Below are 17613 nucleotides of genomic sequence, written 5' to 3'. Positions count from 1 at the left end.
TTTTGTGGCAATGGGACTCATGAGTGGAGAACTTCCAAAAAGAAGTTAATTTCTTCTCCCTACCCCCAATACCTATCCCAATTTTTAGAGCCTTTGTCATCCCATCATAATCATGGCTTTGTTCCTTAATGAATTGATTCAGGCTGTCCTAGATCCTTGTACACATGAATACACACAAAAAACATTGCTATCTATATCAATATGCTATAGAAATATATGCAACTGACTACAAAAAAAACAGGATACAATGCTCTCCACCAGCTCTCCTGACTGCTTTTTAACAAGGAAACTATAAGAGTAAAGGTCTTCACACATGGAAGCAAACATAAACAGAATAATAATAATTAATAGTTAGCATTTTTAGGACACCTTAAGGTAGGTATTATTAGTATTCCCATTTCAAAACAAAACTGAAACAGATAATGGTTAAGAAATTCTTCCAGATGAACTGGAGGAATTCTATATGAACTGTAATGACCTCCAGGAAATGATGCAAAACCAGGAGAATCATATACATAGAGACAAATACACTGTGGCACAATCAATTGTAATGGACTTCTCTACTAGCAGCAATGAAATTATCCAAAACATTTCTGAGGGTCTTATGAGAAAGAACACTATCCACATCAAGAGAAAGAACTGTGGAAAGAGAAACACAGAATAACTTATTGACCACATGGGTCGATGGAGATATGATTGAGACTGTAAATGATCACTTTAGTGCAAATAATATGGAAATAGATCTTGATCAATGACACATGTAAAACACAGTGGAATTGTGCGGTGGCTATGGGAGAGGGGCGAAAGGAGGGGAGGGAAGGAATATGAATCATGTAACCATGGAAAAAAATTCATAATTAATCAATAAAATAAAAGTGAACTTCCATTTGTAACTTAAGCACTTATGAAGTGGTTGAGGCAAGATTTGAACTCAGTTCTTCCTTTTAAAAATAATACTTTATTTTCCCTCATTTATATGTAAAACAATTTTAACATTTTTTTAATTTATTAATTCCAAATTCACCCCCCACTTCCTATATTACCTCTCATTCTTCCTCCAATCTCTCCTCTCTCCCTGAGATTGTAAGCAATTGTATAGATATTTCACATGTTTAATTATGTAAAACATTTTCTCATATTAGTCATTTTGTGAAAAAGATCAACAGAAAATATGAAAAAGAAAATGAAATATAGTATTTTTCAATCTGAATTCAGATTGCATTAGGTCTTTTTTCAGAGAGAAGATGACATTTTTTATCATGAGTTTCTGAGATTGTCTTGGATCATTTCATTGCTGAGAATAACTGGGTCACTCATAACTGTTCATCAAAAATTATTGCTGTCACTGTGTATAATTTTTTATTATACTCACTTTACTTTGTATCAGTAAATTGAAATATTTCCAATATATCTTTTCCAAAATCATTCTCCTTCACATTTCTTATAATATAATAGGATTCCATCATATTGATATACCACAACTTATTGAACCATTTCTCAATTAATGAACATTCCCTCAATTTGTAATTCTTTGCTATGACAAAAAAGAGTTGCAATCGACATTTTTGTACAAATAGGTCATTTTCCCTTTTTTCATCTCTTTGAATACAAACCTAGTGATGGTATTGCTGGACCAAAGAGTATGCATAGTTTTAGAGTCCTTTGGATATAATTCCAAATTCCATTCCAGAATGGATACATTAAATCACAAATCCACCAACAAAGTGTTGGTGTCCCAATTTTCCTAAATTCCATTTGAAATTTATAATTTTCCTTGAACTGAGGCCTTCTTGATGCATAATATCCAACTTATTACATGATTCCCTCTGTGAAGAAAAGTTCAGAAATCTAGAGACATGAATGCAAGCTTTATTGCCACTCATCAACATTTCTCTCTCCAAAACCTCTAACAATTTTTCCCCAAATTATTTTTTTCTTATTAATAGACAGTTCCATATTTCTTTCTCCCATAGCCAATGCAAAAATTGAATAGTTAAAAATTGATTAAGTGTCAATATTTCCTAACAGAATTCCAGATGAGGCAAAAAACTCTTCAACCTGACAAGTAAAGCTCTTCACAGAATGACCCCAACCTACTTTTTCCAACTTTGCTACATATTACTCCCCAAGCACAGATTTTACAATTGAGTCAAACTGACTTTCTTATTGTTCCTCACATTTATACCAAAATACAACTAAAATATCCCAACATGAATAGGATATTAAGATATGATTGTCTTTTAAGCATACCCATTCAAAGAATTAGGAATGAATTTATATTGAAAACTTTCTGCTGAGCTGAAATCAGAAGTAATTTACTTTGCATTATGTATGGAAAAATTCTACACACAGAAACTAAAAAGTGTTGAAAAAGATATTCTATCTAAATGAAGTGGATGAATATATACAAAATATAAATTGTTCAGATTAAGAGAGGGGGAAATAGAATACTTCAATAACCATACCATAGAAAAATAAATTGATCAAGCCATGAATGTGTTTCATAAGGAAAAATCTCCAGATCCAAATGGATTCACAAGTGAATCCTACCAAACTTTTACTGAATTATTAATTCTAATAATACACAAACTGTTTAAAAGTAGATCAAAAGACATTTGAAATTCCTTTAATGGAACAAATATAGTGCTGATACATAAACAAGGAAAAACAAAAATAGAAGAAAACTATAAAACAATTTCTTAATGAATATTGATACAATTATTATTTTTAAAAATATGATCAAGGAGACCAAAACAATATATAACAAAATTATACACCATGATTAGATGAGATATGTAATGGAAATATAGGGATGGCTCAATATTTAAAAAAAGTTAGCATAATTGACTAAAATAATAATAAAATCAACAGAAATCATGTGGTTATCTCAATACATATAAAAGCCTTTGGCAAAATACAACACTAATTGTTATTAAAGTAATAGAAAGTATAATGAATAAATGTAAATTTTCTTCAAATGATAAGTAGGATTTTACTAAAACCAAGTCCAAGCATTATTTATAATGAAGATAAGCTAGAAGCCTTACAAATAAGATCAGGGATGAAGCAAGGATGTCTGTTATCTCAACTATTATTCATTATTATAATAGTTATAGGAGTAAGAGTGGGAAAATAAATTATAATAATAATATGCAATAAGGAAATAGCACTATTACTCTTTACAGATAATATGTTGGTACACTTAATTTTTTTGTTGTACTAGGTTCTCAAAGAAGACAAAAAAGATATCCTTTAAGATGTCTTTTCACTCACATGTAAATTCGATTTAAATGAGGCAGAGCTGCATAATGTTCTCAGTCTCATTCTCTCTTCTAGTCATCCAAGTCCAAGCATTAAAGTAAAGACAACTAGTGATGGCTCCAGAAGAACTGGATGACCTTGTCTTCTTCATGTCTACCAAAGCTCTAAGTGATACAGTGCACCTGTATTCTGCCATCTTCATAACCATTGTCACAAATTGTTCTCAGTCACTCCCTTTACCCGTTCCTCCAGCAGAAGTCATCATATACCTAAGTATATACAACCCTAACTTGCTGACTAGCTTGTCAGTTACCCTCAACTTTATATGGCTGCTGTGAATATTACAACTACTTGGAGCCACAGGTAAAAGCTGAGCTGTAGATGAACATCAATGGAAGAAAGCAGCCCAGAAAACCAACTGGCAAGCCTCACACCAGAGGTATTCATCTTCCTTGAATGATCCATATGACTCTAGAGCAGTGATTCCCAAAGTGGGCACTACCACCCCCTGGTGGTTGCCGCAGCGATCCAGGAGGGTGGTGATGGCCACAGGTGCATTTATCTTTCCAATTAATTGCTATTAAAATTTAAAAAAATAATTTCCAGGGGGCTAAGTAATATTTTTTTCTGGAAAGGGGGCAGTAGGCCAAAAAAGTTTGGGAACCACTGCTCTAGAGAAACAATTAAAAATCAATTCAAATATTTAACAAATTTAATAAAGTCACAGGTTATAAAATGAATCCACATAAATTTTCAGAATTTTTGTATATTACAAAGCCCAGTAACAAGAAATAGAAAGGAAAATTCCATATAAAATAACTGCAAATAACATACAACATCTAGGTCTATACCTAACAAGATAAACCAGAGAATTATATAATTACAAAACACATTTACATAAATGATGTCAGATTTAAACAACTGGATAAATATTCATTGCTCATGTGTAGACAGAGTTGATATAATAAAAATAATTATAATTCAATTAAATTAATTCATTATTCCATGACATGACAATCAAGCAACCAAAAGAATTTTATAGAGTTTGAAAAAAATCATAACACAATTCATCTGGAAGAACAATATATCAAGAATATCAAGGGAATCACTCAAAAAAAAAAATTTGGAGTGGTGCCCTTTGCAATACCAGACCTCAAATATGTTCCAAAGTGATAATCATCAAAACAATTTGATAGTAGACAAGAAATAGAATAGTGGATCAGTTAGAATAGAGTTGTTACACCATATGCAGCAGTAAACGACCATAGTAATCTAATTTTGATAATTGTGGAGATTCATTCTTTTGTGAGAAGAACTCACTATTTGATAAAAATTAATTGAAAAACTTGAAACCAATATGATAAAAAGTAAGAAAAGGCAAACAAAAACAACATGACAAGATAAGTCCAAAAGGAGTAAATGACATAAGCAAATTAGTGGAGAATGACATATCAATGACTAAGGGAAGAATTCTGACAAATTAAAAGATAGAGACCATTATGTGATGTAAAATGGATAATTTTGATTATGTTAAATTTTTAAAATTGCTCAAATAGAACAACTGCAACCAAGACTAGAAGAAAAACAGAAGATAGTAAAATGATTTTACAGAAAGTTTCTATAATATAGATCTCCTTTCCCAAATATATGTGCATATATACATAAACAAAGTCAAATTTAAAACAATAAGTCATTACATAATTGATAAATAATCTAGTAATATGAACAAGATGATTTCCAAAAAATAAATCAAAGATATCTATAATCATTTGAAAAAATATTCTAAATCAGGATTGATTAGAGAAATGCAAAATAAAACAACTTTTAGATAATACCTCATACACATCAGATTAGCTAATATAATAGAAAAAGAAAATTACAAATATTGGAGGGGATGTGGAGAAATTTGGATTCTAATGTACTGTTGGTGGATTTATGAACTAATTTAACCATTCTTGAGGGTAATTTGGAACTCTAACTAAATGTTTTTAAAACTGCATATCCTGTGACCCAGCAATGTCACTACTGTGTCTGTAACCCACAAAATAAAATAAAAAGGAAAAAGGTCTATATATGCAAAAGTATTTAAAGCAGCTCTTTTTGTGGTTACAAAGAACTGGAAGTGGAGGGAATGCCACTTTCCACTATAATAATCTGTCTTCCAATAGTAAGAACTTCTAGTTCCCCTAAGGTCATCTTAACATAATATAGTTTTTTTCATCATCCCATCTGTTCTGCTTTAGCCATGTACATTGGTTTAAAATGCAATGATATCTTTAAAATATATTTTATACTATTCTCACCCTGTTTGACTTTGATCTCAGAAGTGTTCATAAACAGCTATAACTCTCATGGTTCCCTAAAGAGAAGTAAAGGAAAGGCATGTATTTTATGGATCTGTAATTTATTAGAACTGTTAAATTTGTGATTTTGCTTGGTATTTTATAAGAGTACTATATTTATTAATATTAATGAAAAAATAACTTACCTACATTCACAGAACAAATGACAGGTTGAAATTATTAAATGTCAAAGCCTCATTTCAGTTGATTAATTTTCACCTCAAAAGTAAAGGGGGAACAGAAACTAGGATATATTGTTCTAAAAAGCCTGTCTGTAATATACTTCAAGAATTCATTTTCACCTCCTTTAATTCTAGAAATTACATTTAATAGTGGTCAACTAATTCATAGGATTTGCTCTACTGTAAACCATTTATTCTCTTATTATTATAAGTGTGCTTCCAGGATATTAAGACTAAATCAGCTAAAATTTCCTTTTAATGGTTTATATATATATATATATACATATATATATATATATTTGTGTTTGTTTTGTTTTGTTTACACTAAAGCATATGATTATCTGTTTGTAGGAATTAGACAGAAAATACATAAGGGATATTTGAGTTAAAGCATTTGGCTGCTTCCAAATCCCAATTGGGAATAAATAGGAGAAAATTTATGAGTTGTAAACAATAGCATTTACTTTGAGTGAATGACTTGAGAAAATCAGAGAATGCTGAGCAATAGGAAAAATTATAAATAACAAAAAAGATTTTATATAAAACCTAGTACAATACTAAATTTCACAGAATAGGAAACTGAGTAGAAAAGAAAAGAAGGGACTTGCCTAAGGTAACAACATAGCTACTAAGGGAAAAATATGATATGAAACTTAAGTGAGCGTTTTTGCCTAAGGGAAAGAGATAATGGGATGCAACACTNTATATATACATATATATATATATATATTTGTTTGTTTTGTTTTGTTTACACTAAAGCATATGATTATCTGTTTGTAGGAATTAGACAGAAAATACATAAGGGATATTTGAGTTAAAGCATTTGGCTGCTTCCAAATCCCAATTGGGAATAAATAGGAGAAAATTTATGAGTTGTAAACAATAGCATTTACTTTGAGTGAATGACTTGAGAAAATCAGAGAATGCTGAGCAATAGGAAAAATTATAAATAACAAAAAAGATTTTATATAAAACCTAGTACAATACTAAATTTCACAGAATAGGAAACTGAGTAGAAAAGAAAAGAAGGGACTTGCCTAAGGTAACAACATAGCTACTAAGGGAAAAATATGATATGAAACTTAAGTGAGCGTTTTTGCCTAAGGGAAAGAGATAATGGGATGCAACACTTTTAAAAGGTCCTGTCTACTAGTGATTCTACCTTTCAATATATTGGAAGCATCAAGTATGTAAAGGAGTAAGTGAGCTATAGATATCAAAGGGGAATCAGACTAAATTGATCAGTTTTTAGGATCCTGAAGCAAGTCAGATCCAATAAAACACATATTCACTCCATAGACTCAATCACTCAAAAGATGTTTCCAAGAAAATCCTCAACTAAGGTGACATCTTTGGAGTTAATTAAATTTACATATTATTATTATTATTATTATTATTATTAATACTAGTAATCATATAAATTATTGCTGCAGTGTTTTGAGGCTTAAAAATATTTTTCTTTTAATATATATTTAAGTAGGAAGTCCAAATACTATTATCATGATTTTATAGTTGTGGAAATTTAAGATCAAAGATAAATCCAGAGCACAAAATAGGTTCTATAAGGATCTGGATTTATCTTTGATCTTAAATTGGATTAAGATAATTAGATTAAGACAAATTGGATTAAGATAAGTACTTGATCACAAGAGATGGAATATATAAAATAACCATAAGTGTGATTTTTTTCTATTTGCAATATGTATATACGAATATATGCAAGTATGTAGTTTACATGTATGTGCATTTATACACAAATGCATATATGATTTGGGGCATCAGATGATAGTAACTTTCAAAGGTCACCTACTGAGAACTTTTAATCAGTAATCTGTAGCTTGATATTTTAACTATCTACTCATGCCCAGCAGGTGATCTTTGAGAACTGCTATATTCTGTGTATAAAAATCACCACTTGATAGCCAATTTAACTTACTTAATGTGCCCTTGAACAATAGATATAACACCAAGTTAATGTCTGTTAAGACCTTGGAAAGTTCGTATTCCACTGGTATTGACTTTAAGAATCTAAGTAGAGGGGCAGCTGCGTAGCTCAGTGGATTGAGAGTCAGGCCTCGAGATAGGAGGTCCTAGGTTCAAATACAGCCTCAGACACTTCTCAGCTGTGTGACCCTGGGCAAGTCACTTGATCCCCATTGCCCACCCTTACCACTCTTCCACCTAGGAGCCAATACACAGAAGTTAAGGGTTAAAAAAAGAATCTAAGTAGAACTCAGTGCCAAATAAGATTCAATACTGGACTTTAGTTAAGAGAAAATTGTGAAAGGTAATATATAAAAGAAATTTCCTTTTAATTTAAGAAAACTATTGCAATCTTGTATCTCTATAAGTAAGGTAGAGACTCACATTTTCTCTTGGAATTAATGTATTATTGCAATGAATCAAGAGCTCTGGGTTTTGAATGAAGAATGACCTTAGGTTACCTTCCTATAAAGGCCATCAATGTAAAGACTATTTTGCCACTCTCATCTTAATTTTTCTGATTCATAAAATGATGAGATTTCATTTTATGACACCAAAGATCTTGCCAGTTCCAAGAGCAGAGAAAAGGAATGAATGGATTAGAATACATACTACAGGATTTAGAACTATAAGAGAAAAAATTGGATTCATAAACTGAGGATGAAGCATGAAACCAAAGAAAACTAAATATACATACATTTATGTGCCATTTTCTATATTTCTCTTATCAATTGTGTATCTTTTCCTTTTTATTTCCTAGATTCACTATCTTCACTCTGACTTATGTATAGATATCATAGCAAATCACTTTGGCTCCACCCATCAAACAGACAGCTTTTCACCATAGGTAAGAAATTCTGAATTCAATTCTCACTTCCCACAGGTGCTAAATTCCAAATCCCTGATCAAACAAAACTGTTAATTAAGAATACTCAATATAATTCTCGCTTCCCTCAAGTGTTAACTCCAAACTCCCATATGAAACTGAAATCTAAGCCTTAGTCCCCAGTAACTATTTACTCTCAGAGTTCATACTCTCTTTACAGTGAAATAGATAAGTTTGAAAATGTCCTCTTTTTTTTTCTGGAGTTACATTATTTGTTGTGAAATTTACCATAGCTTTTCAAATGAAGGCCAATTTTATGGAAAATGTAACAATCGAAAAACCATGAGAAATAGATTTGAGTAAAATGGTTCTGCTAGATGAGATTTGTCATTCCTTCAATTGCAGGTTGAATAGACTTTATGGTATGCCTGAGATAATACTCATGGGGCTTAAACAATATTAAATTTGATTTAACTGTGTAAAAATAACTCTATAATTGATGTGATTTCCTTTGAATTATGTAATTCAAAGGAACAAATAGGGTAAAATGTTACTCTAAGAATAACTTCTGAGACAGAGAAAAATGTCTGGAAGTACAGAAGAGGAAGTAAATTCTTTCTGATAATTAATACTTATCTCTTATATTATGCATATACAATGCCAAACCTTTGATCAAAAATCCTGAGTGGTTCCCTTTTGGCTACTGAGTAAAGGTCACACCCCCTCTGCTTGTCATTTTCAAGGCCCAGAGGGTACCAAAGACCACTTCAGCTTTATCTCATATTATTTTTCCCTCTAAGAACTCTATTCCTTATTCAAATTAGGGAGTGACTTTAGTTCCTAAAAATGACAAGAGGGAATTTTTAACAACTACAAAGTTTTTTTCAGAATATTCCTTATATCTGGAATACCCTCTCACATCTGTTGACTACATACTCTTTTCAAATGAAGTTCAAATTCATCACTGTTTCCAGTTCTTACTATTCATTAATGACTCATAATCCTTCTAGAATGATTTTCTTTTAGTTCTCTAAAAGTCCTTATGCAATGCTTCTTTTGCCCACAGTATTAGCCTTATCCTGCTATTAGAAAATAATTTCTATAAGGCTAAATGTTTTTTCTTAATACTTTTTCCTTAGTTAAGCATAGTACTCTGCATATAATAAGGACCTAATAAAATATATTGATTAATGATTACATTGAATGAATAAACAATTACTATATTATCTGCTTCTTAATGACAGCTGCTATGTCAAATTTCATATTTTATTATCCCATCAGAATGCCTGGGTAAATGTTTTACACATATTACACAATATAATACATTTGTTGAATTAGAATAGATGGTATCTAAACATCTTACCAACAATAGGATATATTAATTCAAAGCAAAACACTTTTGATTAAATTGATTAGTGAGGTGAATAACCAGGTACTCCCCTCCCTCCAAAAGGGTATGCTATCTCACAAATTCTTATATCACCAGTGGGAGAGGGACTATATAGAGAGGACATGTAGCAAGAGTACTTCATGCTTTTGGAGTTGGTTTAGATCTGTAGGCTCTTTCTGCCTCCTAAGAAGTTATCACAAATGCTATCTCTTTATTATGTGACCAACTATTATGTTGCTTCATCTACCAAGACAAAATCTACTTTCTCTGCTCTTTTGCTACTTGCCAAATTTCTGTTATCAATTCTCTGCTAAAATACTCTCACCTAAAATATTTAGGAATCTATCTGCCAAGACAATCACAGGAATTATATAATCACAACTACAAAGAACTTTTCACACCATTAAAACCAGATCTAAATAATTGGAAAAACATTAATTGCTCATGGGTAGGATGAGCTAATATAATAAAAATGACGATCCTACCAAAATCAATCTACTTATTCATTGCCATACCTATCAAATTATCAAAAAAGATTATAGAATTAGAAAAAATTATAACAAAGTTCATCTGGAAGAACAAAAGATTAAGAATATCAATGGAAACAATGAAAAAAACTTAAAGGATGATGAGCTAGCAGTACCAGATCTTAAACTATACTATAAAGTAGTGATCATGAGAACAATATGGTACTGGCTAAGATACAGAAAGGTGGATCAATCGAATAGACTAAAGGTAAATGACCTCAGCAAGCTAGTGTTGATAAACCCAAAGATCCCAACTTTTGGGATAGGAACTCGCTATTTGACAAAAATTGCTGGGAAAATTGAGAACAAGAAATTATAGGAAAAATTAGCTTTCGATCAACATCTTACACCTTGTACCAAGATAAATTCAAAATGTGTATATGACTTACATATAAATAGTGAAATCATAAATAAATTAGGTGAGCATAGAATAGAATACCTGTAAGATCTATGGGAAAGGAAGGAATTTAAGACCAAGCAAGAGATAGAGAACATTACAAAATGTAAAATGAATGACTTTGATTATATCTAATTAAAAAGGTTTTGTACAAACAAAACTAATGCAACAAATTTTAGAAGGAAAGCAACAATATGGAAAAATATTTCAACAAAACTCTGAAAAAGGTTTAATTTCCCAAATATAGTCAAACTTACAAAAAAATCAAGCCACTCACTAATTGACAAATGGTGAAGGGATACAAATAGGCAGTCTTCAGATTAAGAAATAACAATTATCAATAATTACATGAAAAATCCCTCCTGATAATAGAAATGCAGATAAAAACAATGCTGAGGTATTACCTCACACCTAGTAGTTCACATTAATTTCCTTTGAACCCAATAGTATTCTATCACCAATAGATACTACAATTTGTTCAGTCATTATGCCCCAATCAAAGGGCATCCATTTGTTTTCAAAGATTTTTCCACCACAAAAAGCGTGGCTATAAATATTTTTGTACAAGTCTTTTTCCTTATTATCTCTTTTGAGCATAAATCCAGCAGTGGTATGGCTGGACCAAAAGGCAGTCAGTCAAAAGACTTTTCTACTAGCAGCAATGCAATGACCCAGGACAAGCTAGAGGAACTTATGAGGAAGAATGCTATCCACATCCAGAGAAAGAAATGTGGGAGCAGAAATGTAGGATAAAAACATATGATTGATCATATGGTTTGATGGAGATATGATTGGGATTTTGACATTAAAAGGTCACTCTATTGAAAATATGAATAACATGGAAATGGGCTTTTAACAATGATACACATATAACTCAGTGGAATTCCTTGTCAGTTCTTGGAGGGGGTGTGGAAGAGGAGTGGATAAAACTATGAATCCTGTAACCATGGAAAAATATTCAAAATTAACTAATTAATTTTTTAAAAGAAATATAATCTCCAACCTAAAAAAAATTCTCACCTAATAAAAAAAATAAAGAAATATGTTCACCTGCTCAATCTCCACGGTGATGTATCATCTGATGATTCATGAATTGTGACTTTTTACTCTGTCTCACCCTTTTAAGAAATTGTTCAATATTCTATATAGGTCTCTGGGTCATTGCTTCAGAGATACTGCAGTCCTTTTGTGAGTCAAACCTAGAGTTGCATGAAGTCACATCAGAACTTTAGATTAAATATAAATTTAAAATGTATTTTTATAAGGAGCCATATCTTTATGATTGCTCACTATTTATATTTTAAAGTGACAAATTCCCTTTCAGCTCCTAATATACCCCTAACTGACAGTGGTAGAAAAATGTTTCAAAGAATTTAATATAGCAAAATGGAAAATTCTCATTTTTTTTCTTATATTTCTCATATTCCTTATATTTCTTAAAAAATCAAAAACACCACTCTCCATAATTTTAATTTCTTTTGTCATATATTATGTTCTATTGTTCTAATGTTCTTTTGTTATGTATTAGTTTTAATAGTAGAATTATTTTGGAACATATTGATCAACATATGAATGCATAATAAAAGTGACTAAACATTTTTGAGAGAGATAGACAGAAAGACAAAGAAATGAATAGGAGTTCCTTTTGAGGTGATAAAGATAATTCTGGACCTATTTCTTCATGTTTTTTTAATATTTCTCTAGTGGGAAGACAGTACTTCTGAAGCTTAGAAATCAAGATGTGACTTAAGAATTTAGAGGGTTAATAATTAATTGACTTCTCTGTGATTACCAAGATAGTATGGCAAAATAGCTAGATTTTATTCTACTTTGTACTGACTCAAAGTTATGTTTTTATCTACTCTATAATTAATGAAGAATAAACTGTCTGCTAAAATATTATAAAGGATCAAATATACTTTTTTCATTCTTTTAAAAATAATTTTTAAAATCCAAAATGGGTAGAAAATTCAAAGATTAAGAATCCTTCTCCCAATGTATTTTCTAAAGGTATAAATGTAAGTTGCTATTTTGATAATAACTATGAGACAATTTGTTTTAATTTGCAAGTATTATTGTAAGATCTCATGGTCATACCTCCTAATTCAGTGAGTTGTCCTCACTCTTGGGTCATAAGTAGGTTAAAGCCAAGGATTGACCTCAGATTAGAAAGAAACAAGGAAGCTTTCTGTATGTGGGAAAGTTGATTAGTTTTATATGGTTTATGTTCATAAATATGATTGTATATGTTGAAACAAAACATCCCTCTCAAAGTCTCAGATATTCTCCTATAAGTGCATATAGAATCTAGACTCATATGCTGAGCAAAGTTTATGGAACTTAGAGAGCAAAGGGATAATTGTCAATTCCTGCTTAGATGAAAGTCTGCTTTTTCCAGATTTCTCATGGATTTTTCTTAAGTTGTTTGGAGTTCAATAATGTGGCCCAGCAGTTGATTCCTGTGTATCATCCTAAAGCTGCATGCTTTCTTCTCTGAAGTGATTAAAAATCTCTGAAGCTGCCTTTGGTCAGCATATATTTGTCCTTTCTCAGTTTCTGGCTCAAGGTATCATCCATTACTAGTCCAATATCTGATGGCATTGTTAATGAAGTGTGTAAGGAAATTTTGAAAAATTCTTCTAGTCTCACTCCTTCTACCTCTATTCTTGTACTTTAGTTATAATTACAAGAATATAGGGATCTAAAATCTCTCTAAGGACTGAACTTTCTAGGCATTTGTTGAAATGTTCCATGTAGAATCTCCTATGTGCATTTGCCCTGAGGTGTGAGCAATTCTTTTAACCAATTGTAATACATTTCTTCATGTAATTTCAGCAAATAGAAGCCTTTCTGCTTGATGAATAAATATAATGAGAATAATCCTCAATTATTTTTTTAGTTTATTTTTTTATTTTTTATTTTTTTTGTTTTTTTCAACATTTATTAATATTCATTTTTAACATGATTCATGCTCCTTCTTTGCCCTTCACCCCCCGCACTCCACCCACCCATGGCCGATGCACATTTCCACTAGTTTTTTCATGTGTCCTTGATCAAGACCAGTTTCCAAATTGTTGGTAGTTGCATTGGTGTGGTAGTTTCAAGTCCACACCCTCAATCATGTCCACCCCGACCCATGCGTTCAAGCAGTTGTTTTTCTTATATGTTTCCTCTCCTGCAGTCCTTCCTCTGAATGTGGCTAGCGTTCTTTACCATAAATCCCTCAGAATTGTCCTGAGTCACTGTATTGCTGCTGGTACAGAGGTCTATTACATTCAATTTTACCATAGTATATCAGTCTCTGTGTACAATGTTCTTCTGGCTCTACTCCTTTTGCTCTGCATCAGTTCCTGGAGGTCTCTCCAGTTCGCCTGGAACTCCTCCAGTTTATTATTCCTTTTAGCACAATAGTATTCCATCACCCGCATATACCACAGTTTGTTCAGCCATTCCCCAATTGAAGGACATACCCTCCTTTTCCAGTTTGTTGCCACCACAAAAAGAGCAGCTATAAATATTTTCATACAAGTCTGTTTATCTATGATCTCTTTGGGGTACAAACCCAACAAAGTTATGGGTGGATCAAAGGGCAGGCATTCTTTTATAGCCCTTTGAGCATGATTCCAAATTGCCAGCCAGAATGTTTGGATCAGTTCACAACTCCACCAGCAATGCATTAATGTCCCAATTTTGCCACATCCCCTCCAACATTCATTACTCTCCCCTTCTTTCATTTTAGCCAATCTGCTATGTGTGAGGTGATACCTCAGGGTTGTTTTGATTTGCATTTCTCTAATTATTAGAGATTTGGAACACTTTCTCATGTGCTTATTGATACTTTTGATTTCTTTACCTGAAAATTTCCTATTCATGTCTCCTGCCCATTTATCACTTGGGGAATGGCTTGATTTTTTATACAATTGCTTTAAATCCTTGTATATTTGAGTAATTAAACCCCTGTCAGAGTTTTTCGTTATAAATATTTTTTCCCAATTTGTTGTTTCCCTTCTGATTTTGACTACATTGTTTTTGTTTGTACAGAAACTTTTTAGTTTAATATAATCAAAACCATTTAATTTACATTTTGTAATTTTCTCTAACTCTTGCTTGGTTTTAAAGTTTTTCCTTTCCCACAGATCTGACAAGTAAACTATTCTGTGTTCACTTAACTTGTTTATAGTTTCCCTCTTTATATTCAAGTCATTCATCGATTCTGAATTTATCTTGGTGTAGGTTGTGAGATGTTAATCTAGACCTAATCTCTCCCATATTGTTTTCCAAATTTCCCAGCAGTTTTTGTCAAATAGTGGATTCATGTCCCAAAGGTTGGGCTCTTTGGATTTATCATACACTGTCTTGCTGATGTCATTTACCCCAAGTCTATTCCATTGATCCTCCTCTCTGTCTCTTAGCCAGTACCATATTGCTTTGATGACTGCTGCTTTATAGTATAGTTTAATATCTGGTACTTCACATTTTTTTCATTATTTCCCTTGAAATTCTTGATCTTTGTTATTCCAAATTAAATTTGTTATAGTTTTTTCTAATTCAGTAAAGAAGTTTTTTGGTGGCTTGATAGGTATGGTCCTCAATAGGTAAATTAATTTGGGTAGAATTGTCATTTTTATTATGTTAGCTCGTCGTACCCATGGTCAATCAATGGCTCTCCAATTGTTTAGATACAGTTTTATTTGTTTGGAAAGTATTTTGTAGTTGTTTTCATATAATTGCTGTTTTTGTTTAGTCTAGGGTGATTTTGAATGGTGTTTCTCTTTCTACTTCTTGTTGCTCTAGTGTGTTGGAAATGTATAGAAATGCTGATGATTTATGTGCATTTATTTTGTATCCTGCAACTTTGCTAAAGTTGTTGATTATTTCTACAAGCTTCTTAGTTGATTCTCTAGGATTTTTTAAGTATACCATCATATCATCTGCAAAGAGTGATAGCTTAGTCCCCTCCTTGCCTATTTTGATACCTTCAATTTCTTTTTCTTCTCTAATTGCAACTGCTAGTGTTTCTAGTACTATGTTGAATAATAGAGATGATAATGGGCATCCTTGTTTTACTCCTGATCTTATTGGGAAGGCTTCTAATTTATCCCCATTGCATATGATGTTTGTTGATGGTTTTAGGTATATACTGTTTATTATTTTTAGGAAAGGTCCTTCTATTCCTATACTTTTCAGTGTTTTCAATAGGAATGGATGCTGTATTTTGTCAAAGGCTTTTTCAGTATCTATTGAAATAATCATGTGATTTTTTTTGTTAGACTGTTGATATGGTCAATTATGTGGATGGTTTTCCTAATGTTCAACCAACCTTGCATTCCTGGTATAAATCCAACCTGATCATGGTGGATGATCTTCTTAATTACTTGCTGGAGTCTCTTTGCTAGTATTCTATTTAAGATTTTTGCATCTATATTCATTAGGGAGATTGGTCTGTAGTTTTCTTTCTCTGTTTTTGATTTCCCTGGCTTTGGAATCAGTACCATATTTGTGTCATAGAAGGAATTTGGTAGGACTCCATCTTTGCTTATCATATCAAATAATTTGTATAGTATTGGGATTAGTTGCTCTTTGAATGTCTGATAGAATTCACTTGTGAATCCATCAGGCCCTGGAGAGTTTTTCTTAGGGAGTTCTTTGATGGCTTGTTCAATTTCTTTTTCTGATATGGGATTATTTAGGTATTCTATTTCTTCTGTTGTTAGTCTAGGCAGTTTATATTTTTGTAAAAATTCGTCCATATCTCCTAAATTGTTATATTTATTGCCATATAATTGGGCAAAATAGTTTTTAATGATTGCCTTAATTTCCCCTTTATTAGAGGTGAGGTCTCCCTTTTCATCTTTGATACTATCAATTTGGTTTTCTTCTTTCCTTTTTTTATTAGATTGACCAGTACTTTGTCTATTTTATTTGTTTTTTCAAAGTACCAGCTTCTAGTCTTATTTATTAATTCAATAGTTCTTTTACTTTCGATTTTATTAATTTCTCCCTTAGTTTTTAGTATTTTTAATTTAGTTTTCACCTGGGGATTTTTAATTTGCTAGCTTTCTAATTTTTTGAGTTGCATGCCCAATTCATTGATCTCTGCCCTCCTTAATTTGTTAATATATGCACTCAAGTATATAAATTTCCCCCTGAGTACTGCCTTGGCCGCATCCCACAGAGTTTGGTAGAATGTCTCATCATTGTCATTTTCTTCAATGAAATTGTTGATTTTTTCTATGATTCCTTCTTTGACAAATTGGTTTTGGAGAATCATATTATTTAATTTCCAATTACTTTTTGATTTTCCTGTCCAGGTGCCCTGACTAATTAGTATTTTTATTGCATTTTGATCTGAGAAGGTTACATTTATTATTTCTGCTCTTTTGCATTTGTTTGCAATGATTCTATGCACTATAACATGGTCAATCTTTGTAAATGTGCCATGTGCAGCTGAAAAGAAGGTGTATTCCTTTTTGTCCCTATTTATTTTTCTCCACATATCAATTAAATCTAATTTTTCTAGGACTTCATTCACCTCTCTTACCTCTTTCTTATTTATTTTTCGGTTTGATTTATCTAGATCTGACAGAGGAATATTTAGATCTCCCACTAGTATGGTTTTACTATCTATTTCCTTCTTGAGCTCTGCCAGTTTCTCCTTTATGAATTTGGGTGCTATGCCCCTTAGTGCATACAGTGTTATTTCCT

This window comes from Gracilinanus agilis, chromosome 2, assembly GCF_016433145.1.
Source record: "Gracilinanus agilis isolate LMUSP501 chromosome 2, AgileGrace, whole genome shotgun sequence".
Taxonomy (NCBI): domain Eukaryota; kingdom Metazoa; phylum Chordata; class Mammalia; order Didelphimorphia; family Didelphidae; genus Gracilinanus; species Gracilinanus agilis.
The sequence above is the reverse complement of the archived record's forward strand: the minus strand, read 5'-3'. Positions refer to the sequence as shown.